Consider the following 26,333-nt stretch of genomic DNA (forward strand, 5'->3'; position numbering starts at 1 on the left):
AAATTTTATTTGAACATTGACATTCTTATTATGAACCACACATATATAAAGAAATTAAAATTGGAACATAAATATTTATCTTGCTAACATTTAAAATATTGAGTAATGAAGTATATGTGCATATTTTACTGCCTTGAAACAGAATTTCAACAATTACCTTAGGCTGTTTTTTTAGCTTAAAGGCCTACTGTCTTAGCCTTCCAAGTATGGCTGTAGCTATGAGTATTAACTACCACACCAGTAAGAATTGTTTTAGATATTTACAAGAAAACTATTAGCTGGGATATAGGTATCTGCACCGTAGATTTTGTAAGAGAAAGAAGAATAAAATTTTAATAAATTAGAATGTGCTAAAAAATTCAGTTTTGTTGCTCATTTCCTGAACTGAAAAAAGAATCATGATTTATATAACATATATCCAGGATTATGTGTATACGATTGTGTGTATTTGTGTGTGTGTGTCCGCACGCACATGCACATGCACACACATGTGCACGTATGTAACTTATTTCTAAACATATAGCTTACTATAACTCTTCAAAATAAATATCAGTTAACTCACAAAATGTCATGTTTACATGATATTAGTTCAATTTTTAGGGTAGAAACCTAGATGTCAGAAAAGTTAGTATTTTTTTTTTTTTTATATTATGAAGATAGTTATATACCCTAGAGTATGTTTGACTTTTTCCCTTTAACATAGAAATCAATAATGGTTTGAAAAGTTGGTACTCTTTTTCAAACTTTTTGTTTGATCTTCCTGAGTTTTAAATCATGCACCCTAGTCCCACTTATCTCCTCATAACCTTGTATCCTGCTTCCACCATTGCAACCACCCCAACAGAATAAGAATCTCATTGTGGAATTTGTAGTGTCACAGTGTATATCCCAGAGTGTGCCCTTTTATCTACACTTCTTTGTTTCCAAGTTGTTCATTTAATGAGTCTTAAGAGGCCTCTGCCTTCTACTATACTATCAGTACTAATGCATAACTGTAACTCCTCTCAGATATTCTGTTGTTGCCCTTTGTCATGGAGATCCTGTAGTATAGGATTTGTAGGGTGGCCATTTTAATCTATTTCAGCAGTTCACCAATGGGGGTCAATGTTGTGGTGGGGCAATTCAAGGCCCAGGATCTGGGCCTGAGAGTTATCTGGCTAATCAGACCACCAGCTCTGCCACACTACCACTATCTGGGAGAGCTTTCCTACCCTTCCCAAGCTTCCCTTTCCAAAGTTGCAGCCAACAAGGGGCAGAAACAACTTTCCTGCTACCATACTCTCAGTGCTGTCTCATTGGTGCCCCTGCCATCAAAGCCAGCTTTACTGTTACTTCCTAGACAAGGTAGAGGGGTCATCCTCCTAAGTGCTACAGCAGGTAAGGGATGGAGCCAGGTCTCTAGCTCTCACTCCCTCTGAGCATGCTCACCAGTAATCCCCCAAACCAGGGCCAGCTCCCTCCCTGCTGCTCAGATGAGGTGCATGGCCTACTCTCCCAAATGCTGCAAGAGGTGATTGGGACATCTTTCCCGGGCTCATGACCCCATCAGGGACAGTTCTCCTGCCAAGGGTGGTGAGGGCAAAAGGGAGGGAAGGGGTCTCTCCTTTGTCCAAACCACTGCACAGCAAACAAGAGGTAGGACCAGGTTTCCCATGTCCATGCCCTCTAGGCACCTGATCAGAAAGCCCCAAATCTAGGGCCAGCTCTACTCTGCTGCTCAGTCAAGGAAGGCTGTCACTAGAGGCAGGTTTTGAGATCATATATGCTCGTATCTAGCCAGTGTGTAGACAGCCTCTTTTTGCTGCCTGTGGATGAAGATTTAGAGCTCTTGTCTTCATCTCTAGCTCTAACAAAAGATCTTCCTGAACACTACCATGCTCCTCGGCAAGACAATAATGGAATAAACCTCTGTAACTGTATGTCAGCCCCAGCAAAGTGCTTTGCTTTATAGGAATTACTGTGGTCATAGTGTCTTTTCATAACAACAAAACCCAAATTTCAACACCTTCCATCCTTACCCTCCAATTCTTTCTCTACATTTCTTTCTCACGTTCACATTTTACTTTATACTCTGTGATAGTGATTAAAAGGTCGAGGTAATAGTAAATAAACAGTAATTACTAAAATTTCTTTTTGTTAATTTAATCAATATTTTATCATTTTTACCACAAATGTAACACTTGTCTTGTCTAGAATACAAACAAAATCTCAAAGTAAAATGAACTATAATAAGAGGATATTAGCCAAAGAAGTACAGATTTCCTAGGATACAATCCACAGAACTCAAGAAATTTAACAAGAAGGGCCCAAGTGAGAATGCTTCAATCACCCTTGGAAGGGAGAAGAAAGAAATCACACGAGGCAGAGAAAGAGAGACGGAGAGAGAGAGAGGGAGAGAGAGAGAGAGAGAGAGAGAGAGACCTAGGTGGGAGATGGGAGGGGGAGGAAAAAAATGAACACATTCAGGTGTGGGAAGGCAGGAGAGAAGCCCTGAGGGCTAGCAGCCCTCCCAAGTCTGCCTGCCCAGAGCATAGGAGGAACTCTGGCCAGATATGGGCTATCCTCCCTACCCCTCCTTCCCCTGCCCCCATTAGTTTCCACATATTTGGTTCTAAATTTTCATTTTTTATTAAATCTATGACAATCCTAGAACTGAGGTATCACAGAACTGGTTCATCCTTGTTTTCTGCAATGATCACTTTTCATAATATTAAAAGAGCTGGAGTTCTACTCATCCCTCCATGTTAAAATTAACCAGGTCCTAAGATTGCTGTTTTTACTGACTGCATGTGCTGTTGTTCCCAGCTCATGTCTCCATTCAGAGATCAAAAACCTGCAGCAGCCTTATGACTTGACTTGGAAAATTGAGAATCCTGAAATGGGTTACTGGGCCCAACAGGCTAATACAGAAAAGCCACTTGGGATGCCGTGGTTTCCATATTTAACGTTTGATCTGTGCCGGCTGGCTGATAACTCATGGCCTGACACCCAACAGACTTTACAGCATTCATACCCTAAGTAGACTTAGGGAGACTCTTTATATGCCTGGGGGAAAGAGAACTGTGGCATATGTGGAACCAGAACAATTCTATTATGCTTCTTGGGGTTGTGAAACATCGGAATGGAACATATCAAAGGAAGATCTTATCACAGTCGCCTGACAGGGGAGGGAATCTGAAGTTCAACTTAAGTTCACCAGCCTAGGAAAGCAGGAAAAGGACTGGGAAACTAGGAAACCTTGGGGCCTCCTCCTTTATATTATTGGGGGGAAAAAACTTAAACTCATTTTTACAATTAGGCTCCTGATAAAACCAATAGTAAACCCCCTGACTGTAACTGTAGGACCAAACCGAATTCTGGCAAACCCTAAACCTATACCAAGAGGTCTTGCCCTGAAAAACCTATGCCAAAGTCCATTCTCAGACCAGTGTTTGTTGACCTCCCAGTCCTTCCCCAGCAGGGGGCCCCTGGTAGATCTGCTCTGGTCAATAATGCTAAAACCCTTTCAGTTTTTGACCAGCTCCCAACCAGAGCTAACCATCTCCTGCTGGCTGTGTTATTATGCCAGAACCCCTTTTTATGAACGTTTTGGATTTATATATAAATATGAGTCCGAGAGACACACTGCATGCAGATGGTCCCAGGAAGGCGGAGCCTTAACCCTGCAGACCATATCAGGACAGGGGACCTGCCTGGGAAAGTTCCCTTATTACATCAGCATCTTTGTAACCAAAATACCCCCATGGTTCATTCCAAGTGGGTTATTTCCCCCAAACAGGCATGGTGGGCCTGTTCAACAGGGTTGACTCTGTGTGTGCATGGAGAGGTTCTTAATTCCCCTACTGCAAAGGAGTTCTCTATTCTAGTCTAATTGGTGCCACACATAACCTACTATTCTGAAGAAATAGTGCTGAAGAATCTAATAGGGCATGTTGGGGGAGACCTCAAAAGACAGAAGAGAGAAACTACTTCCCTAACGTTGGCTATAATTTTGGGAGCAGGGCTACCTGGAGCAGGCACTGGGATAGCAGCCCTAACATTGCAAGAGAATAACTATACAGCCTTAAATTAGATACAGATCAAGACAGCCAATGCTTAGAAAAATACATTGCACACCTAGAGTGAAATGTAGATTCCCTGGCTGAGGTAGTTGAACAGAATAGACAGGGTTAGACTTTGTTTTCCTGCATCAGGGAGGCTTGTGTGTTGATGTATTCGAAGAATATTGGTTTTGTGTAAATCACTCTGGAATCATCAAAGAATCACTAGCTAAGGTTAGAGAAAGCATAGAGAGGTGCCAAAGAGAACAAGAAAACTCCAAAAGCTGGCATCATTCCCTATTTGAAAATTCCCCAAGGTTAACTACTCTCATTTCCACAATTACAGGGCCCCTTATAATTTTTTTGTTGCTGCTCACATTTGGGCCATGCATAATCAAAAAGCTTTTGCAGTATATAAAGCAGAGATTAGGCACTATTCAACTGATGGTGATGAGGTCCCAGTACAAAGCAGTTAGCACAGACGATTTAGGCCTATAAACAGTCCAAGATTGGCCTCTAGTGTCACCAAAAGGAGGGGAGAATGTTGTAACCCTCAGATTACTGATAGTAGAGAGACTTCAGTGTTGTACAGACAGAGGCTCCCATCCTCCTTTCCCCCTTCCCCCTTCCCCTGAGGCTATGCAGACAGCAGACAGGTCCTTTCTGTGCTCATCCTCCTCAAGCAGCCTGGGCTGCCTCTCCCTCCCCTAGAGTTACAATGACAGGGCTCATAATGAGGACACCTTCTCTCTGCCTCTGTGTCTGCAAAAACCAAAACTCCTGCTGGAAAGAACTCCAAGTACCTATCCTTGAGACCTTAGAAAAAAAGCAAGCTCAAGGGAGACCATGGAAAAATTAAAAGGTAAGCAGAGGTCAGGTCACAGACAGTTAAAACTGGCCATAAAGTTAGTCCTTGAACAGACACTCATTACCCACCACCCACTTCAGTGCTATTACACCTTCTAGTCACGCTTTCTGTAAATATTCACATAATTACTATACTGTATATAAACCCAGTGTTTTTTGGACTCAAGGTCACTTGCCAGCATTCATGCAGTGAGTGCTAGATGGTCGAACTAAGTTTGAACTTGAAAATAAGTTTTTTTTTGTGAGTTTCAGTAGACTTTGCAATTCTTGGGCTCATCTGGGTTTCCTGTGGACCCAGAACATAACATAATTAGCTATTAAGAATGAGGACATCAAAAAAAAAAAAAAAAAAAAAGCAAAAGCAGAAGCAGAAGCAAAATCAAAACCAACTACAAAAACAACAACAACAACAACAACAACAAAATGAGTACATCCTGAGCTTTATAGGCAAGCAGAAGGAACTAGAAAATACCATGGTTAGTGAGGTAACTCAGACACAAAAGAACATTCATGGTATGTATTCACTAACAAATGGATATTAGCCAAATACCCAAAACCAAACCAAACCAAACCAAACAAACAATAACAAAAAATACAGAATACACAGTATAGAGTCCACAGTACTCTAAGAGCTCAACAAGTTAAAGTACCCAACTGAAGACGCCTCAGTCCCAATTGGGAGGGAGAAGAAAGCAACCACAAGTGGGGAGGGAAGAAAGAACATGGGAGGGAAAGTGGAAAGGGGTAGAGTGGGGGATGGATTCTGATCTGGTATTGGATAAAGGAAAAAGACTGAAGTCTTGAGGGCCAGCAGAAAGAATGGAAATAGGCAAACTCAGGAAATAGGATGTTTCAAGGATGCCCTAGAATGCACCAGAGACCTGGGAGGTGAGAGATTCCAGCTTCTGGCTATTATAAATTAGGCTGCTATGAACATAGTGGAGCTTATGTCCTTATTACAAGTTGAAACATCTTCTGGGTATATGCCCAGGAGAGGTATTGCTGAATCTTCCTGTAGTACTATGTCCAATTTTCTGAGGAACCATTAGACTGATTTCCAGAGTGGTTGTACCAGCTTGCAATCTCACCAATAATGGAGGAGTGTTCCTTTTTCTCCACATCCCTGCCAGCATTTATTGTCACCTGAATTTTTGATCTTAGCCATTCTGACTGGTGTGAGGTGGAATCTCAAGGGTGTTTTGATTTGTATCTCCCTGATGATTAAGGCTGTTGAACATCTTTTTGCTTCTCCTACATTCTGTATTCCTCAGTTGAGAATTCTTTGTTTAGCTCTGTACCCCATTTTTAATAGGGTTATTTGATTTTTCTGGAATTCATCTTCCTGAGTTCTTTATATATATTGGATATTAGTCTCATATATGATTTAGGATAGGTAAAGATCCTTTCCAAATCTTTTAGTGGCCTTTTTGTCTTATTGACTGTGTCTTTTGCCTTACAGAAGCTTTGCAATTTTCTGAGGTCCGGTTTGTGGATTCTCAATCTTACAGCACAAGCCATTGCTCTTCTGTTCAAGAATTTTCCCCCTGTGCCCATATCTTAATGGCTTTGATCCACTTTCTTCTCTATAAGTTTCAGTGTCTCTGGTTTTATGTGGAGTTCCTTGATCCACTTAGACTTGATTGAGCTACTTTTTCTTTCTTTTCTAGATATATTGGATTTTTTGCTAACATTCATTGTAGAACAATATGGGAAATGTTCGTAAAACATTCCTAAATGTTCCATAACCTTCCCAAACATTGTCTCTAGCTGGAGACCAAGTGTTTAAATATATTAGCCTACTCAAAATAATTTATATTCAAATCATAATAAGACTGAAGCTATGGTGACAACGAGAGGCATAAATTGCTTCTGAGTAAATATTTCACACAAAATTGACAACTTTGACCATAGAACAGGAGCTGAGTTAACATGTCAGTGGTGGGCATAAATATACCACCTCCTGTTTAAACGTGTACATTGTGTTTAAACTGTAAGACAGAGTTCGCAACACCTATTCCCTTGTTTCTCTTCCCAATATTTCATTATTGAAAAAAGCTTCTTTGTCTGAATTTTTTTACTTGTCTATTTGGTTGTTATATAGGAGATAGGTGGCGAGGCATATTACTTCTATGACTTCAACCTTTGTGATTGCTAGTCTTAGTTGTTAACTTTACTGAATAGGGAACTAAGTAAAAGTGAAAAGCACTGGATATAACTATAAGTGATTTTTGGTTCTTTGCCTCATTTGAGGTCTAAAAACCTATCCTAACTCTGGGCCACATATTCTTGTGCTAGCCTATGTAAAGCACATAGAAGACCCCTTTGGTTTTTGCCTGCTTGTCTTCATTCTCACAGGTATGCTTGTTCTTTTGAAGGTTTTAAAGTATATTTCTTTGAGAGCCCAACATATTCTGAAGAACATCTGGGAAATTCAGTCCTGTGGACAGAAGATCTATTGGATTCCTTGACTTTTTGACCATAGACATCTACTTTTAAATACCTGGGCTGGACGACAGTGTATAAATCCCTCTACAAACACACACACACACACACACACACACACACACACACACACACACACACACAATTATTTCAGTTTTTTCTTTAAAGAATTTTGACTACCATACTACCATAAACCTAAAACCTCTAAAATTAAATTTATCTTTCTATATCCAATTACTTTCATGCTCCTGTTTTGAAGATATTTTAAACTATGCCATACTATCCCTTTTATTAATTATTTTATTTATTTATATTTCAAATGTTATCCCCTTCAGCATACCCCCTCCATGAGGCCCCTACCACACTTCCCTCCTTTCTCTAAAAGGTTACTCTCCCACCCACCTCTCTAGAATTCCTTTTTTCTGGGGACATAAAGCTTCCACAGGACAAGCACACATCCTCGTCGCACTGAGGCCAGACAATGCAATCCTCTGCTACATATGTATAGTAGGGGTCATGGACTAGTACATGTACGCTCTTTGTTTGGTGGCTTAGTACCTGAGAATTCTGGGAAATCTAGTTTTTTTCATGCTGTTGTTCTTCCTATAGGGTTGCAATTCCCTTCAGTTCCTTCAGTCTTTCCCCAAACTCTTCCATAGGGGTTCCTGGGTTTAGACCAATGGTTGGCTGTAAATATCTGCATCTGTCTCAGTCAGTTGCTGGCATAGCCTCTTTTAGGACAGTCATGCCATGTTCCTGTCTGAAAGCATATCTTGGTCAATTAACAAATGGGACCTCCTGAAACTGAAAAGGTTCTGTAAGGCAAAGGACACTGTCAATAGGACAAAATGGCAACCTACTAACGGAGAAAAGATCTTTACTAACCCTACATCTGATCAAGGGCTAATATTCAAAATATACAAAGAATTCAAGAAGCTAGACTCAAGAAAAACAAACACCCTAACGAAAAATGGGCTCTAGAGCTAAACAAAATTCTCAATTGAGGAATCTCTAAAGCCTGAGAAGTACCTAAAGAAATGTTCAACATCCTCATTCATAGTGAAATACAAATCAAAACCAAGCTGAGATTCCATCTTATACCAATCAGAATGGTTAAGACCAAAATGTCAGGTGACAATAGCTGCTAGAGCAAATGTAGATAAAAAGAACACTTTATCGTTGCTGGTGGGATTGCAAAGTGTTTTCCAGATTCCATAATCTGGAAAACAATCTGGCATTTCTTTACAAATTTGGAAATAAGACTATCTGAATATCCATATATATAACTTCTGGGCATATACCCCAAAATGCTCCACCATATCATAAGTAAATCTTCGGTGTTTAAAGCAGCCTTAATTATAATAGCTGAATGCTGGAAACAACCCAGATGTCCTTCAACCGAAAAATAGATACAGAAAATGTGGTACATTTACCCAGTGAAAGACTACTCAAGAGGCATGCAGATTTCTGAGTTCAAGGGCAGCCTGGTCTACAGAGTGATTTCCAGGACAGCCAGGGCTATACAGGGAGATCCTGTCCCGAAAAAACAAAACAAATCAAAACAAAACAAAACAAAAACAAAAACAAAAACAAAAAACAAAAAACAAAAAAGGCCACTCAGCTATTCAAAATGAGGATATCGGATTTGTTTTTGTTTGTTTGTTTGTTTGTTTGTTTGTTTTTCAGGAAAATGCCTGGAACTAGAAACTATCATCCTGAGTGAAGTAACCCAGACACCAAAGGAGATATGTATGAATATATGGTATGTACTCACTGATAAGTGGATATTACCCCAAAAAGTTAAGAATATCCATGAAGAATCCACAGACCATATGAAGCTTAAGAAGAGGGAAAGCCCAAATGTGGATGCTTCCATCTCCAATCTCACTTAGAACATGGAACAACATAATCATTGGAGGCAGAGGTATGGAGGGACATGTGTGAAACAGGGGAGGTGGAGGGAAAAAAAGGAGGCAGTAGCTGGTATGAGGAAGACAGGAAAGAAGACCTGAGGGCCAAGAGAATGAATAGAAATATCTAGTAGTGTGGCGTGGGGAATGGGAAGAACCACTACTAAGTCCCAGACAACATGGTTGTGAGGCTCTCAGGACCCAATGAGGATGACATTAGACGAAATGCCCAACAGCAGTGTGATAGAACCTGAAGAGACCCTTTCAAGTATAAAGTAAAATGGTTCTATATGAATATATAGAAACGTTCATATATTTTTTGCCCTTAGATATGCATAGGTGTTCTATTATATTGTTTCATGTGTGGTAAATTATGATTATGAGGGCATATCTCTGATGTAGATCCAGTTTGATTATGGTGATTTTTTTAATGCCGTATGAATCTTTTTTCTACTAAGTTTGCAAACCTGGAAACCACTTTTGAAAGGAGAGAACCAGCTTCTGAAAGTTGTCCCATGACCTGCACATTCATGATGTGACATATACAACCACAGAAAGGAAAGTATATCAGAGAAACACAAATGCAGATACATTTGCAAAAGAAATTCTGTAGTCTGGTAGAACTCATTGCTAAATCCATCTAGTCCTGGACTTTTATGGTACTTTCCCTGCCATGATACCATTACCACATTTCAAGAACATGAGTTCTTATATTGGTTTTCTTTTATCCCCTTCATTTAAATATTTAGGTAATATATACCTATATTTTTTTTCCAGTTTCTTCAAGATTTTATATTTTTTGTATTATTATTTCAGAATATTATCTTATGTTTCATTGAATTTCTTTGGTATATTTTATACTCTTTATGCAGACAACTGAAATAATGGCTTGTGCTTTATTGTTTTATGGTAGTGCTTAATTAGTTACTGAATAGGTTAAACTCCTTGCTGCTATCTGGAATCTAAGAACTGTGGGAAAAGGCTTTAGCTATGTTAGAATATAATCTTAAAAGGCATTACAATAAGATAATACTATATAGAGTGCACGTGGATCCATACACTAGACTAAGGTGGATTTGGAAAATTAATTTTATGGGTTAGGGGAAGAGCCAAAGATCCAGGAGTAAGTTTCCTTGAAACTCTTTCCTCATGAGAAAGCTTTCAGACTTTCATCTGTCAAGCTAACTCCACTGGAGTCCCGTGGCAGTATATGTTGGAGTATACTTGGTTTTGTTGATTTCTGTACTGTACTGTCCTTAGCAATAAACTGCCATCTAGTAGTATCATTTCTACCCCTGAGAATAGAACTACCAACCACTATGTCTTCCATAGTCCACATTTAAATTTTCTACAAAGTTTGTGACATGTTCACTCTTCTAAGTTATAGATTATTTTACTCAAACTTTCTGCATAAGATTACTCCAGTGACTCAGAATTACAATTCCTATGATTTTTGAATCTGCACTGTAGCTCAATCTCTAAGGATGAAAAAAAAAAAACACATCTCAAGATGGATTCAGGCTGTAGCATCCAGAGAAATGTAAATGATATAATGGATTTTTATCGTCTTTAAGAGAGAATCTGTGTGACAAAAATATCTTTGTAACTGATTCAAACAGTAAGAGATTGCATTTCTGGCTCAGACTACATGTTTATGTGTGTGTGTATAAATATATATAATGAATTTTGTTATGCTTGAGGTGTGCAGTTTCCTTCTAACTTGTATTATCCATGTGATTTTCTTAAAGGTTAAATTCTGGTAATTATATTCATTGTTCATAATAAAGGGTGGAATTTCTTTAAAATCATATTTGTATTTCTGATCACATGCTGAATTTACAGTGTTGCTTATTTTAGATTTGCCATTTGTGTTATTTTGACTTTCTTCTTTACCTGGCTGACTTCTAGAGATGAATATTAATTATCTACATTGTTTCCCAAGTTTTCCTGACTCTAAGCCTAATATAGATATAATATTTCTATATTGTATGTAGAAAGGAAATAAAAATTACCAATTATCCCTGTATTCTCCAATTAGAATGAATTCTAAAATTCTCCAAGTATTAATTGTCATTTCATTGGTGAGATGAAATATTTGAATTCAGATTCTACTTTCTGAAAAAAAAATCTACCTATCTCTTTTATTTATTTTTATTTTTGCTATTTCTTTTCCAGAAGTATATTCTGTGGCCAATTTCTGAATCTTTAAAGTTTTGCAACACTGTCTGGATTTTCTCTAGACTTTCCTCACCATCAAATTTGGATTCAGTTTTGTCTTCTTGGCTCAGTTGTTTATTTTCCATTCATCTTTCTTATTACTTTGTTCTTTCATGTGAATTCACAGCTGGTCACTTGATATTAATTAACTAATTTGGTTCTTTTTTTGGCAAAAAAAATAGCAGTCACTGTATTTATAACAAATTTTAGATTAATAAATTCAGTGGCCTTTATAAAAATTATAAACTGAATTGTAGTGGGTTTGACCTAATGCTGCTTATATTATAATTTTCTGCATGTACAACACTGAGGGATTCTGCTCTGAGTTGGTTTTGATTGGTAAATAAAGATTCAACCAGGTAATGGCTGGCCAGGGCAGACAGAGGTAGGACTTTTAAGGTTCCAGAGTTTAAAACAGAGAGGAAGTAGTACAAAGGAGATCCATCAGGCTGGGAGAAGTAGAGGTGAAATGTCATACCTGAGAAGAGTGAAGGGCAGGAGTCATAGCCAGCATTTTAAGGTGCTGGAAGAGTATGACCCAGTTTGGCAGCTCTCTGGTTCCAGGGCAACAAAGGTAACATATAGAATTTAGTAGGTAATAACCTGGATTGTCAGTGGGAGGTTGATTAACCACATAGAGGCTAGAAAGTGGCCCAACTGTTAAACTGTTTAAAGCATAACAAAATATAAAATTTCTGTGAGTTTTTTTCATAAGGGAGTGCAAATCATTGCGGCAGGTAGCAGGAACATGCCACTATGATTTATACATAAAAATATTGTTACACTGAATATAATAAAAAATAAGTTCAGGAGAACTAATGAATTTTGTACTTGTTTTACTTAATATTATCATATACATATACAGTGAGTTAATTGTCAATATTCTTTAAACTCATTATAAAATACCATAACTGTATCAAGTAATAGATGATATTTCAATAGTTGTAATCAGTTCACTATTATTTATACATATAAAACATGTGTAAGACATATTTGTAACATACACCTTAATAAAAGAAAGGTAATACAAATTTTACAAATATTACAGAACTCTGCCTATGTATTCTGGATGCTCATAAATGCATATTAATACAAAAAACAGCCAAGAATCCCTGCCATTGAAAAATTAATAAAGTTGTAGTACAATTTACCCTATTGATCCATGAAACTCATTGTACTACAGAAGACATATTTCATAAAGTACAAAATAGGTGAATTAGAGAGTTTTAGTTTAGTTTCTGTTGTCATAATAAGACACTGTGGCAAATACAACTTACAAATAAAGAGTTTATTAGGGGTTTATTCTTGGTTTCAGTGGCTTGGAATCCATGGTCATCATAATGGAAAGCATGGCAGCAAGTAGACCCAAATGGTATTGGGATAACAATTTGAAGGCAGACAGAGTAATCTAACCAGGAATGGTAAAAGCTTTTACACCTCAAATCCTACCCACAGTGACAAAACTTCTTCAACAAGGTCATATCAAGTAATTATTTCTAAAAATTTACACTAACATAGGATCAAGTACTCAAATATTTGAGCCAAATGAGATCATTCCCATCCAAAGAAGCCCCCAAAGCATACTTATTTTGTTTTTCAGATCATCTGTTAATGTGTTTCTTTATTGTCTGTTGTGGTGTTTACTTCTAATTGTCATCTTGACACAAACTAGAATCACTTGATAAAGCAATCAAAATTGTGTGGATAAAACTGACATATGGGCCAGGCATGGTGGCGCACACATTTAATCCCATAACTTGGAAGGCAGAGGCAGGCAGATTTCTGAGTTTGAGGCCAGCCTGGTCTACAAAAGGAGGTCCAGGACAGCCAGGGCTATACAGAGAAAGCCTGTCTCGAAAAAACAAAAAAACAAAACAAACAAACAAAAAAGACTGACATACGTTTGTGAGGAACTGTCTTGATTATTAGTTGATGCAGGAACACCCACCCTGCATATAGTTGACACAATTTTTTATTTGGGCTGTGGACTCTTCTGTGAATGTAAAAATTAGCTAAGTTCAGCCTTATTTATAATAGCTAGAAGCTGGAAAGAACCCAGATGCCCCTCAACAGAGGAATGGATACAACAAATATGATACATTTACACAATGGAGAACTACTCAGCTATTAAAAAGAATGAATTACGAAATTCCTAGACAAGTGGATGGACCTGGAGGGCATCATCCTGAGTGAGGTAACCCAATTACAAAAGAACTCAAATGAAATGTACTCACTGAAAAGTGGATATTAGCCCAGAAACTTAGTATAGTGAGATATAAGGTACAAGACGCAAAACACATGAAACTGAAGTAGAACGAAGACCAAAGTGTGGACACTTTGCTCCTTCTTAGAATTGGAAACAATCACCCATGGAAGGAGTTACAGAAACAAAGTTTGGAGCTGAGACAAAATGATGGACCATCTAGAGACTGCCATATCCAGGGATCCATCCCATAATTATCCTCCAAACGATGACACCATGGCATACACTAGCAAGACTTTGTTGCAAGGACCGTGATATAGCTGTCACTTGTGAGACTAGGCCGGGGCCTAGCAAACACAGAAGTGGATGCTCACTGTCAACTATTGGATGGATCACAGGGCCCCCAATGGAGGAGCTAGAGAAATTACTCAAGGAGCTAAAGAGATCTGCAACCCTATCAGTGGAACAACATTATGAACTAACCAGTACCCCAGAGCACTTGACTCTAGCTGCATATGTATCAAAAGATGGCCTAGTAGGCCATCACTGGAAAGAGAGGCCCATTGGACTTGCAAACTTTATATGCCCCAGTACAGGGGAACGCCAGGGCCAAAAAATGGGAATGGGTGGGTAGGGGAGTGGGGGGGGGAGGGTGTGGGGGACTTTTGGGATAGCATTGGAAATATAATTGAGGAAAATACGTAATAAAAAAAAAAAAGAAAAAAAAAAGTAGCTAAGTCGCCAGAACATACAAGGATATACTCATTTCTCAATCCTTCTGAATGCAGACATGTGACCATCTAGCTAGGCAACTTTCATTTGATGAAAAGTGACAAATTGTAACTTCTAATTACAAGCCAAATTAAGCCTTTCTCCCTAAGATGGTCTGTTTAGAGCATTTTATTGTAGTAATAGAAATAAGACTGGAAGACTCATAAAGTAACAAGACAAAGTTATAAGTTCTCATCATGTACTTTACAAGTTCTGTGGCATCTTTTACACACAATAATTTCTACACACCGTTTGATTAACATGGATGTTTGCTGAAATTATAAACAAAAAGACTAGACCAACTTCAGGCACCCCAGGTAACATTCCACTCTAGGCTCTAGGCTCACCAACTCCCCTTCAAGTATTTTGAACAACTATAAAGTGCAACCCATGACCTGACTCCATATTCCTTTTCACAATTTGATCTGAAGTTCACTGCTTTTTTTTTTGGAGGCTGTATCTAGGGAACCCAGAAGTAATATTGACACCCAAAACCTCAGAAGACAGAGGAGTCACAAAACTCTCAGCAAAGACACCCTCCTGGACCTGAAGACTTCCTGGTCACTAGAACCCCAAGGCATTAAGACCAGAAAACCTGGAAGAAACAGAGACCAAGAGAATGAAAACATCAACAACAACAACAACAAAAAAAAAACAAAAACAAAAACAAAAACAAAAAAAACAAAAACCCATGCATCTGACAATTACATATGTAGAAATCAGTATCTAAACCTATAATAATCTCAAAATTCATGTAGCTAGAGGACAATCTAAGAACACACTCAAAAACAATTTGGGAAACCTGACAGCACTTAGCCACAGATGCCTTACTGTAGAACACTCTGGCTGTTCCATCACAGGTGAAGCACAAGAAAATGATCTTAAATCCAATTTTATGGAGATAGTAGATATCTTTAAAGAAGAACGGCATAAGTCCCTTAAAGAATAGAGGCATGCACAATGAAACAGGTGAAGTAATTGAATAAACTGTTTAAGATCTGAAAGTGGAAATAGAAACAATAAAGAATGAAAAAAGTCGCTAGGAGAGAGAAAATGTAATGAGTGACTTTCTGAAGATAGTCCAACATTTTGGACAGACGTGATGGATCTCTGAATTGCAAGGCCTTCATACATTTCATTTGAGGATTTGATCTTTCCTCTAAGTATTCTAGAGTATAATTTTCCCTGGCATATAGTCCATCCTATTTGATGCAGATCAACAAACATGTACTCTCTTGTAGTAATGCTATGTAAATAAATTAATGATTTCTTACTACTTTATATAATTTTATAGAATTACTAAATGTACATAAGTAATTTTGAGCCCTTTATTGAAAAGCTGCAGTTGAAGTTCTGTAAGCCTTCTTGTGTCACAGACTAATTGCATTAGGATAAAATGCAGGCTTAGAACAAATTTATAATCAGAGAAACTATTCCTTCTATGAGAGATATGAATGCACTATCTGATAAGTATTTTCATAAACTGAGAATGGAAATTTTCTAGGACGTTCAAAGACAAAGGATAAAATATTGACTAGATTTATCTATACAAAACTTCAAAATGAATGAGACACTAGGCAGATGATTGACCCCTTGACATAAAATTTATTTAAAACTTGTATGAACTTGTGGAGTTACTAGCAGCTAATGAATATATAATTAATAACAACTCACAATGGACTTGCAGGTAAACATTCTTCCTGACATTCCTTATGTGATTTATTGACTTGTATTAATGTTGTGAACTTGCTAGTACCTTTTATAAAATAGAAGCTTGGAATACCATATGATCATGTATCCAGAGAAAGTGTAAAAATTGAATACAACAGGAAATAGGTTCCACCTTTTCTCTCTCTCCTAGAAATAAAGTCTAAATCCTTCTTTTGAAGTGAGTACTTTTTCTTGTGAATGTGAATTTCTCTGGCTACACAAGTTTAAAGAACTTTTAGCACTTAGCAGGGAAGGCACTGTGTCCTAACTCAATACTCCACTATTAAACCACAGGTATTAATCATCAGAGGTGGGCAAATTTAACCACAAAATAAGCCAGAAAGTTTTAAGCTTCCAGAAGCCATCAGCTTTCAACCATCAGGGCAATTAGAAGGAAATTTAAAAAGGAAAGAGGAATTAAAGATTTTCTAGAATTCAATGAATTGCACAAAATTCCAAGTAAATGGGGTACAATGAAAACAGAGCTAAGATGAAGGTTCATAGTTATGAGTGTATTCATAAGAAATTGTAGAGATCTCATACCCACCAATTAACAGCATGTCAGAAAACTCTGTTTCAAATAGAAGCACAGCCACCAAAGCTAAATAGACAGCAGGAAATAATCAAACTCAAAACTAAAATCAATAAAAAAATCAAAGAGAACAAGACAAAGAATCAGGCAACAAATATTTGGTTCTTTGAGAAAATCATCAGGATGGACAAACCTTTTTTCAAAACTAACTAAAAGAAAGAGAGAGAAAGCATACAAATTAACAAAATTAGAAATGAAGAGGAAGACATAACAACAGACACCGGGATCATTGGGTTTCACTTCAAAAACCTGTACTCCAGAAACATGGAAAACCAAAATAGAAAAAATAAAAAGGACAATTTTCTCAATAGATACAATTTGCTAAAGCTGAATCAAGATCAACTTGAATAGTCCTATAGCCAAAGGAAATATAACCTGTCATTTAATATCTCCCAAACAAAACAAGACAAGGTCAGATAGTTTTAGAGCAGGATTATACCATACTTTCAAATAGTGCTAATACTGATACACAAATTATTTAACCAGATAAAAACAGAAGGAAAGTTGACAAAATTTACTTTATGGGGATACAGTCAATGTGATACTTAAGTCACAAAAAGACTCAACAAAGAAAGAGAATTTTGGACCAATTGCCCTTATAAACATCGATTTAAAAATACTCAATAAAATACTTGTAAACAGAATTCAAAGATATATAAAAATATCACCCCTATGATGAAGTAGAGTTCATTTTACATATGCAGGGATGGATCAACATACAAATCTCTTTCACTGTAATCTACCATGTAAGCAAACTAAAAGGAAAAAATACCACACGATTATCATATTCAATGTTGAAGAAGACTCCAACAAAATCCAACACTCCTTGATGATAAATTCTTAAAGAGATGAGGGATACATGTCACATGCTTGAACATAATAAAGCCAATACATTGAAAGCTGACTTCCAATATCAAATTAAATGGAGAGAAAAAATATTCCTTAAAAAGCAATAATATGGTAAAAGTACATATTCTCTGTATCTATTCTGTATAGCACCTAAAATTTGAACAACAACAATAAGGAAAGGAAGAAAATCAGGGTATACAAATTGAAAAGGAAAAAGTCAAACTATTGCTATTCAGATACAGTAGTATACATAAGTGACATGATGCAAAATTAACTGAAAATAAACAGTAGACTTCCTATAAACAGTCAGTCTCTCTTCCTATTGATGCCAGATAAGGCCATCATCTGCTACATGTGCAGCTGGAGCCATGGGTCCCTCCATGTGTTTTCTTTGGTTGGAGCTTTAGTTCCTGGGAGCTATGAGGAGTCTGGTTGGTTGATATTGTTGTTTTTCCTATGATATTGCAAACCTCTTCAGCTCCTTCTGTCCTTCCCCTAACTTCTACATTGGGGTCCCAAAGCTCATTCTGATGGTTGACTGCAAGCATCCACATCTGTATCAGTAAGGATTTGGCAAAGCCTCTCAGGAAACATCTATATCAGGCTCCTCTCAGCAAGCATTTGTTGGCATCAGCAATAGTGCCTGGGCTTGGTGGCTGCATATGGGATATATCCCCATGTGGGGCAGTCTCTGGATGTCTTTTCCTTCAGTCTCTGTTCCACTCTTTGTCCCTGTATTTCCTTTCAACATGAACAATTCTGGGTCAAAATTTTTGAAAATGGTAGTGGACCCATCTCTCGACCAGACCCAATTCCTAACCTCTGGATATGGTTTCTACAGGTTCTCAATCCCCTTTGTTGGGGATTTCACCTAATGTCAACCCCATATGGTCCTGTGATCCTCTTGTTTCCTGGAATCTGGAACTTTCTGTTGGCTTCCCCCAGTTCCCTATCCCCAGTTTCAAGCTGTACTACAGAGAAGAAGCAATAAAGACTGCATGGTATTGGCATAAATACAGATAGGTAGATCAATAAATTGATGTGAAGACACAGAAGTGAATCCATACCTATGAACACTTGATTTTAACAAGACGCCAAAACTATACAATGGAATAAGATGAAACATTTTCAACAAATGATGCTGGTATTACTGGATATCTGCTTGTAGAAGACTACAAGTAGATCCATATCTATTACCCTGCACAAAAGTCAACTCCAAATGGATCAAAGATCTGATCAAGAAACCCTGATATACTAAATCTGATAAAAGAGGAAGTGGAGAATAACCTTGAAATCATTGGCACAGGAGATAACTTCATAAACAGAACTCTAATAGTTCATCCACTAAGATCAGCAATTAATAAATGAAACCTCATTAAACTGAAAATATTTTGTAAGGCATGGGGCACTGTCAATAGAACAATATGTCAGCTTACAGAATGGCTTAACCAACCCTATATCTGACAGAATGTTGATATCCAAAATATAAAAGAACTCAACAAATTAAACATCAACAAAGCAAATAATACATTAAAAATGGGGAACAGTGCTAAGCAAAGAATTCTTGATAAAGGAATCTAATGGCTGAGAAGCACTTAAAGAAATGTTCATTATCCTTAGTCATAAGGTAAATGCAAAATGATATGACTCTGAGATTTTATCTTACAAACATCAGAATGGCTAACATCTAAGACTTAAATGACAGCACATTCTGCCTCAGGGACAAAGACAGACACCACCTCAGAGTAAAAGGCTGGAAATCAAATTTCCAAGCAAATGGTCTGAAGAAACAAGCTGGAGTAGCCATTCTAATATCAAACAAAATCGACTTCCAAACCAAAGTTATCCAAAAAGTCAAGGAAGAACAGCACATTATGTTGAGTTTGTGGAAGAAATGGAAGACTCCTTCATTGCTGGTACGAATGTAAACTTGTACAACAACTTTGGAAATAAATTTGGTGGCTTCTCAGAAAATTGGGAGTAGTTGTATCAAAAAAACAAAAAAACAAAAAACAAACAAAAAAAAAACAAAAGAAAACAAACAAACAAACCAAAAAAAAAACAAAACAAAACAAAACAAAAAAACAAAAAACAGCTATAACACTCCTAGGTATTTACCAAAAGGAAACTCCATCCTACCACCATAAGAGTACTTACTCAATTAAGTTCATAGAGGCATTATTCATAATAGCCAGAAACTGGAAACAACCTAGATATCCCTCAATCAAAAAAAAAGAATAAAGAAAATGTGGTACACTTACCCAGTGGAATACTTCACAGCTATTAAAAACAAAGACAATTTGAAATTTGTACAAAAAATAGATGGTGCAAGAAAATATCACCATGAGTGAGGTAACCTAGACCCACATAGGCAAACATTGTACATATTCACATATAAGTTGGTACTGATTATAAAGGATAACCATGTTGTAATTCAAAGATTCCAAAAATGATATCTCACTGAGATTGGAATATAGACTAGGCATTTTCATTGGACATGGGAATAGCACTGGACAAGAGTGGGTGTTTGGATGCAAACCAGAAGGATCATGTTGGGGAAAGAATTGAGGGAGAGTGTACTGGAAGAGACAACTGGATTGGGGGAATTCATCTCTGGAATGAGCTAGAAACCTACAGAAATAGAAATTCCTCAGAATCTAAGACAGTGAATTGAGGGTAACAGTAACTAACCCTCTTTGCAATGCGTAATATGAAGCCTGAAATGTCCATCTCCTGGACAAGATTTTCAATGGAGGGAATGGGACACCAGTCCTACTACGAAAAATTCATCCTCCAATTTCTCCTGTCTACAAGATGTGCAGGGGTAAATTTAGAACAAATATTGAGGGGATGGCCAACCAATGACTGGTCCTGCTTGAGACCTATGCCAAGAAATAGAGCACATCCTTGATACTGTTAACAACGTTCTGCTATACTGGCAAATAGGAGTCTAGCATAACTGTCATGAGAAAGACTTCAACTATCAATTGATGGAGGCATATGCAAGAACCACAACCAAAATTTCATTTGACTTTAGGGGATCTGTGAAAAAGGAAGAAGGCTTATTGGAGTCAAGGAGGTCAAGGAAACCACAAGAAAATCCACAGAATCAACTTACCTGAGTTCTTGGGGCCACACAGACACTGAGCCAACAAGGTAGCATTCATGAGAATGACCTTGGCCCTTGTCACATATGTAAAATTTATGTAGCTTGTGGTTCATGTGGAACCCTTAACAATGTGAGAACAGTCTCTCCCTGTCTCTGTTGCCTGCCTTTGAGACATTTTCAGCTGATTGAGCTGCCTCTTCTAGCTTTAATAGGAGAGGATGCTCCAAGTTTGTAATTTGATATGACAAGGCAGTTTTATATCCATGGGAGGTCTCTCCTTTTCTGAAGAGAAAGGGAGGAGGAATGGATGTGGGGAAGGTGAGGTCCTGGGAAGGACTTCAAGAAGAGGAGGGAGGGGAAGCTACACTTGGGATGTATTTTCTGATTACAGTTTCCCCTAACAGTTACTCCTTCAGGTTCCTTCCCACTTCTCCAATCCAGATTCCTACTGTCTGTCACTTTTTAGGAAACAAATAGGTATCTAAGGAATACTAATGAAATAAACCAAACTAACTGAATAGGACAAAAAAACCAAAGAAAATAAACAAATGCACACACACACACACACACACACACACACACACACACACACACACAAACACATATAGATATTGAAACACACATTCACATACTCTATCTAATCAAAACCCCAAACCAGAAAACATAATATACACAAAGAACCTGTATGATAGGAAAGCAAACAAACAAAATACCCAAAGTTAACTTTCTTAGACAAAGAGGCTCTAAAGATGCTGTCTTAGTTAGGGTTTTACTGCTGGGAACAGGCACTATGACCAAGGCAAGTCTTATAAAGGACAACATTTAATTGGAGCTAGCTTACAGGTTCAGATGTTCAGTCCATTATCATCAAGGTGGGACATGGCAGCATCCAAGCAGGCATGGAGTTGGCACAGCTGAGAGTTCTACATCTTCATCTGTAAGGCTGCTAGTGGAAGACTGACTTCCTCACAGCTAAGATGAAGGTATTAAGCCCACACCTATAGTGACACACCTACTCCAAGACCACATCTCCTAATAGTGCCATTCCCTGTGCCAAGCATATACAAACAATCACAGATATCATTGAGTGGAATCCATACTCAACAATGCTTGAATGTCCAAGAACCTGAAACTAGAAATGCCAGGGATCTAGAGAAAGACCAAATACTACTATTCTACTAAAGGAGTATAGCAAATAAATGACTCCTGTTGACATTTTGCTATACTCATAGATCTGTATCTTGCTCATTCATCATCACATAAGTATCCTCATGCAGCAGATGGAAACAAATACAGAGACTTGCAGCCAGATAATATGCAAAGCCTGAGGGACCTTCTAACATTCAGTCCCACAAGGGAGGTCACCATCAAATCTCCCCCTCAGTGCTCAGGGAACACTGTAATAAAAGACAGAAACAGTGTAAGATCATAAAAACGATCTTGATTGAAACTACTAGAATTTAGTCCTAGCTACACACTTTTATTAAAAAACTAGCATCAATGAAATGTATATTGTAGAGTCGTTTCTATAACAGAACAAACGATCTACATTTGGGGTTGGTCTTCCTATCTCACATAATCAAATCAGGAAAAAAAAAATTCCTCACAGGTGCCCCAAATTCTCAGAGTTCTAGTGAATTCCTAATATTATCAGGGTTACAACCAAGACTAGCCATCATAAGTCTACCTCTTGTCAATAAGACATACAATCATATCTCCTTATATTATGTTAATTTCCAAAGGAAAGCAATAGTTATGATTAGCATAGTATCCAATATACAACTGCAAATAAAGTATATGAATTTCTTGGGCATAATCATGCTTAACATGAGATAAGAATTCCATATACAACTACAATCATATTTTATCTTTTAGAATAGATTACAATCTCTTAATTGTAACACCCTGTAAAATCAAAGTCAAAGCATTGCTTACTTTCAAAGTACACTGAAATGAATATACATTCTCATTCAAAATAAGAGGAAAAGAAATATAAACAGGAAATACTGGAACAAAGCAAGATCAAATCTAGCTAGACAAACCCCAAAACCTAAAGTTCAGTACATTGTGGCTTAAATAGCTCTTCCTATCTAGCTTTAATGACTACAATATATTTCTCTGTCTTGGGATTGGTTCCATTCTTTGTTTGTAGCTTTTTTGAGAGATATCCCACAGCTGTGGACCTTCTTATATCCTGGGTGCTATATCACAATATAGGCTTCCCTTTCATACCTTCACAAATAGCCTCTCTAGGCATCTATTCAGGGACTTCGCTGCAACCTGGATGCCCTCAGTGGCTTTCAATAACCAAGTAGGAAGACTCCATGGCTCCTTTACTTCTGTATCCGTCATTAATCTGACGAAAGAACTACATGGTGGATGTTGCCAAGTTCTTTTGCCTGCTTAAGATAGAACCTGCCTGCTTCCTTGAATACTTTTTCATAAATTTGATATGTTGTTTTTCTGCTATAAACAGATAAATCCTTAGGACATTTCTTTGCACAACTTGCAGGATTAGCTTGGTGGATTCTCACCTTGAGGAAACTACTCCCTTTATTACATTACTCCTTATATCTTTCAACACTAACTATGGCTCCCACAAAAAAATTTTCTGGTGCTCTTTTGTCTCCAAACTTAGTTCTAGCTCATCCCTTGAAGAATGAGTACAATCAAGAAAACTAAAGACAAGAAGCATTAGAGATGTGGGAATAAAGTACACCTCCTCTGCTGGTGGGTGTTTAAGTTGGTACATCCAGGATAAAATCAGTGTGGAATTTTCTAAAAATATCTAAAAATAGAACTAACTGGTGACTCACGTATATCACACTTGAGTGTAGAAAAGATAGCGTGGTTATCTAGTGATATTTGCTCAGTCATTTTTGTCACTTTTGTTTTCAAAATAACTAGAAGATGCAATCAGCTGTAACTAAATTTGCTGGAGAGTATATGGAACTTGAAAATACTATATAGTAAATGCGTTAAGTCAGGCCTATAAAGAGAAATGCTACGTGTCTGTAATCACATTTGCTCTAGCTTCAACTTTTAGATTTTATGTTTTACTTGGAGTATCTGTGGAGATAAGGAACCCCAAAGTGGCACATGGCATGGAAGAAAGGAAGAAGCCTTTATGGAAGGAGGGAATGACAGAACACATGCAACATAATAGGAGGAGGAAACATCAGGGATTACAAGTTTAGGTAAGCATGAGGATAGGATTATGTCTGTTATTCCCTTACAGAATGCCACAATTTAGGAAACTTATTTAAAATATTACAGTTAAGTGGCATTACTCTTGGTTACAGTCCAAAACTTGATATTACAACCCTTTCTGAAGAAACCACATACTCGAGTAATAGAACATGAATAAATAAAGTTTTAACCAATCTTGAAATTTAATCCTTAGGGCTTGCTGTTATATAGTGGCAGAAAGTTCTGTTTATGCTATTAGCAGATAAAGTAATCAAGCAGATTACACATCTGTGATCCCTGTCAAAAACATTAGTGACTCATTTGAAATATACTGTGTACATATATATCATCTAGGTTTAAAGTAATATATTCCTGTTGTCTATTTTTCTGTGTTTACTTCTAGATCATAGAAATTATTTTACTGTTACCTAGAACTGATTTTTAAACGAGGACAGAATACTTTGTCTTAATAATCTCATGCCTACCTAAGCATAAATACACAATATTGTTTAAACAATAATAATTATGAATATTTTCTATCTACTTTGGGTAGTGCCATAATAAGTAAGCATTTCAAACTACTGATTAATAATATGAAACAAAAGAAACTGTTAAATTTTAGGATAGATAGTTATAGTACTTCATAAACTCAACAAATTACACTGGGAAGGAGAAATAGAATACATTGGTTTCTCCATCTATGGCAATTGAGATTTTGGCCAGGTATAGTAGCCTGGGCTGGCATTTGAGTTCTCTTAGTGTCTGTACAACATCTGCCCAGGCTCTTCTGGCTTTCCTAGTCTCTGGTGAAAAGTCTGGTGTCGTTCTGATAGGCGTGCCTTTATATGTTACTTGACCCTTCTCCCTTACTGCTTTTAATATTCTATCTTTTTTTAGTGAATTTGTTGGTCTGATTATTATGTGTTGGGAGGAATTTCTTTTCTGGTCCAGTCTTTTTGGAGTTCTGTAGGCTTCTTGTATGTTCATGGGCATCTCTTTCTTTAGGTTTGGGAATTTTTGTTCTATAATTTTGTTGAAGATATTTGCTGGCCCTTTAAGTTGAAAATCTTCATTCTCATCAACTCCTATTATCCGTAGGTTTGGTCTTCTCATTGTGTCCTGTATTTCCTGGATGTTTTGAGTTAGGATCCTTTTGCATTTTGCATTTTCTTTGATTGTTGTGCTGATGTTCTTTATGGAATCTTCTACACCTGACATTCTCTCTTCCATCTTGTATTCTGTTGCTGATGCTCCTATCTATGGTTCCAGATATATTTCCTAGGGTTTCTATCTCCAGCATTGCCTCACTTTGTGTTTTTTATATTGTGTCTACTTCCCTTTTTAGGTCTAGTATGGTTTTTTTCATTTCCATCACCTGTTTGGATGTGTTTTCCTGTTTTCATATAAGGACTTCTACCTGTTTGGTTGTGTTTTCCTGTTTTTATTTAAGGACTTATAACTCTTTAGCAGTGTTCTCCTGTATTTCTTTAAGTGAGTTATGACAGTCCTTCTTGATGTCCTCTACCATCATCATGAGATATGCTTTTAAATCCGGGTCTAGCTTTTCGGTTGTGTTAAGGTGGGAGTGCTGTGTTCTGATAATGGTGAGTGGTCTTGATTTCTGTTAGTAGCGTTCTTACGTTTGCCTTTTGACATCTGGTAATCTCTGGAGCTAGTTGTTATAGTTGTCTCTGGTTAGAGCTTGTTCCTCAGGTGATTCTGTTAGCCTCTATCAGCAGACCTGGGAGACTAGATCTCTCCTCTGAGTTTCATTGGTCAGAGCACTCTCTGAAGGCAAGCTCTTCTCTTACAGGAAAGGTGCACAGATATATGGCCTTAAGACCTTCCTCCTGGTCGAACACAAAGGCCCATAACAGGATCTGTCCTGAAGCTGAGTTGCGTTGGCCTGTCCCAGATGGTGTTAGCTTCTGTATTCTACACTCTCACATGTGCAGAATACTCTCAGAGGAGTCCTGGAAACAAGATGTCTGCAGCTGATGCTCAGGCAAAGCACTCCTGCACCAGGCGGACCCCTTTCCTCTGGCTGGGAAAGTGGCCGGATGTCTGGGGCCTTTGCAGAATTCACTCGCCAGGGACCCGGACCAGTCTGGTGGTTCTTCAGAAAATTGACATAGTACTACCAGAAGATTCAGCAACACCTCTACTAAGCATATACTCAGAAGATGCTCCATTGTGTAATAAGGATTCATTCTCTATGATGTTCATGCCAGCCTTATTTATTTATTTTTTTAAATATTTTTTATTATTACATATTTTCCTCAATTACATTTAGAATGCTATCCCAAAAGTCCCCCATACCCTCCCCCCCACTTCCCTAACCACACATTCCCATTTTTTGGCCCTGGCATTCCCCTGTACTGGGGCATATAAAGTTTGCATGTCCAATGGGCCTCTCTTTCCAGTGATGGCCTAC

Source organism: Mus musculus, chromosome X (genome assembly GCF_000001635.26).
Source record: "Mus musculus strain C57BL/6J chromosome X, GRCm38.p6 C57BL/6J".
Classification (NCBI taxonomy): Eukaryota; Metazoa; Chordata; class Mammalia; order Rodentia; family Muridae; genus Mus; species Mus musculus.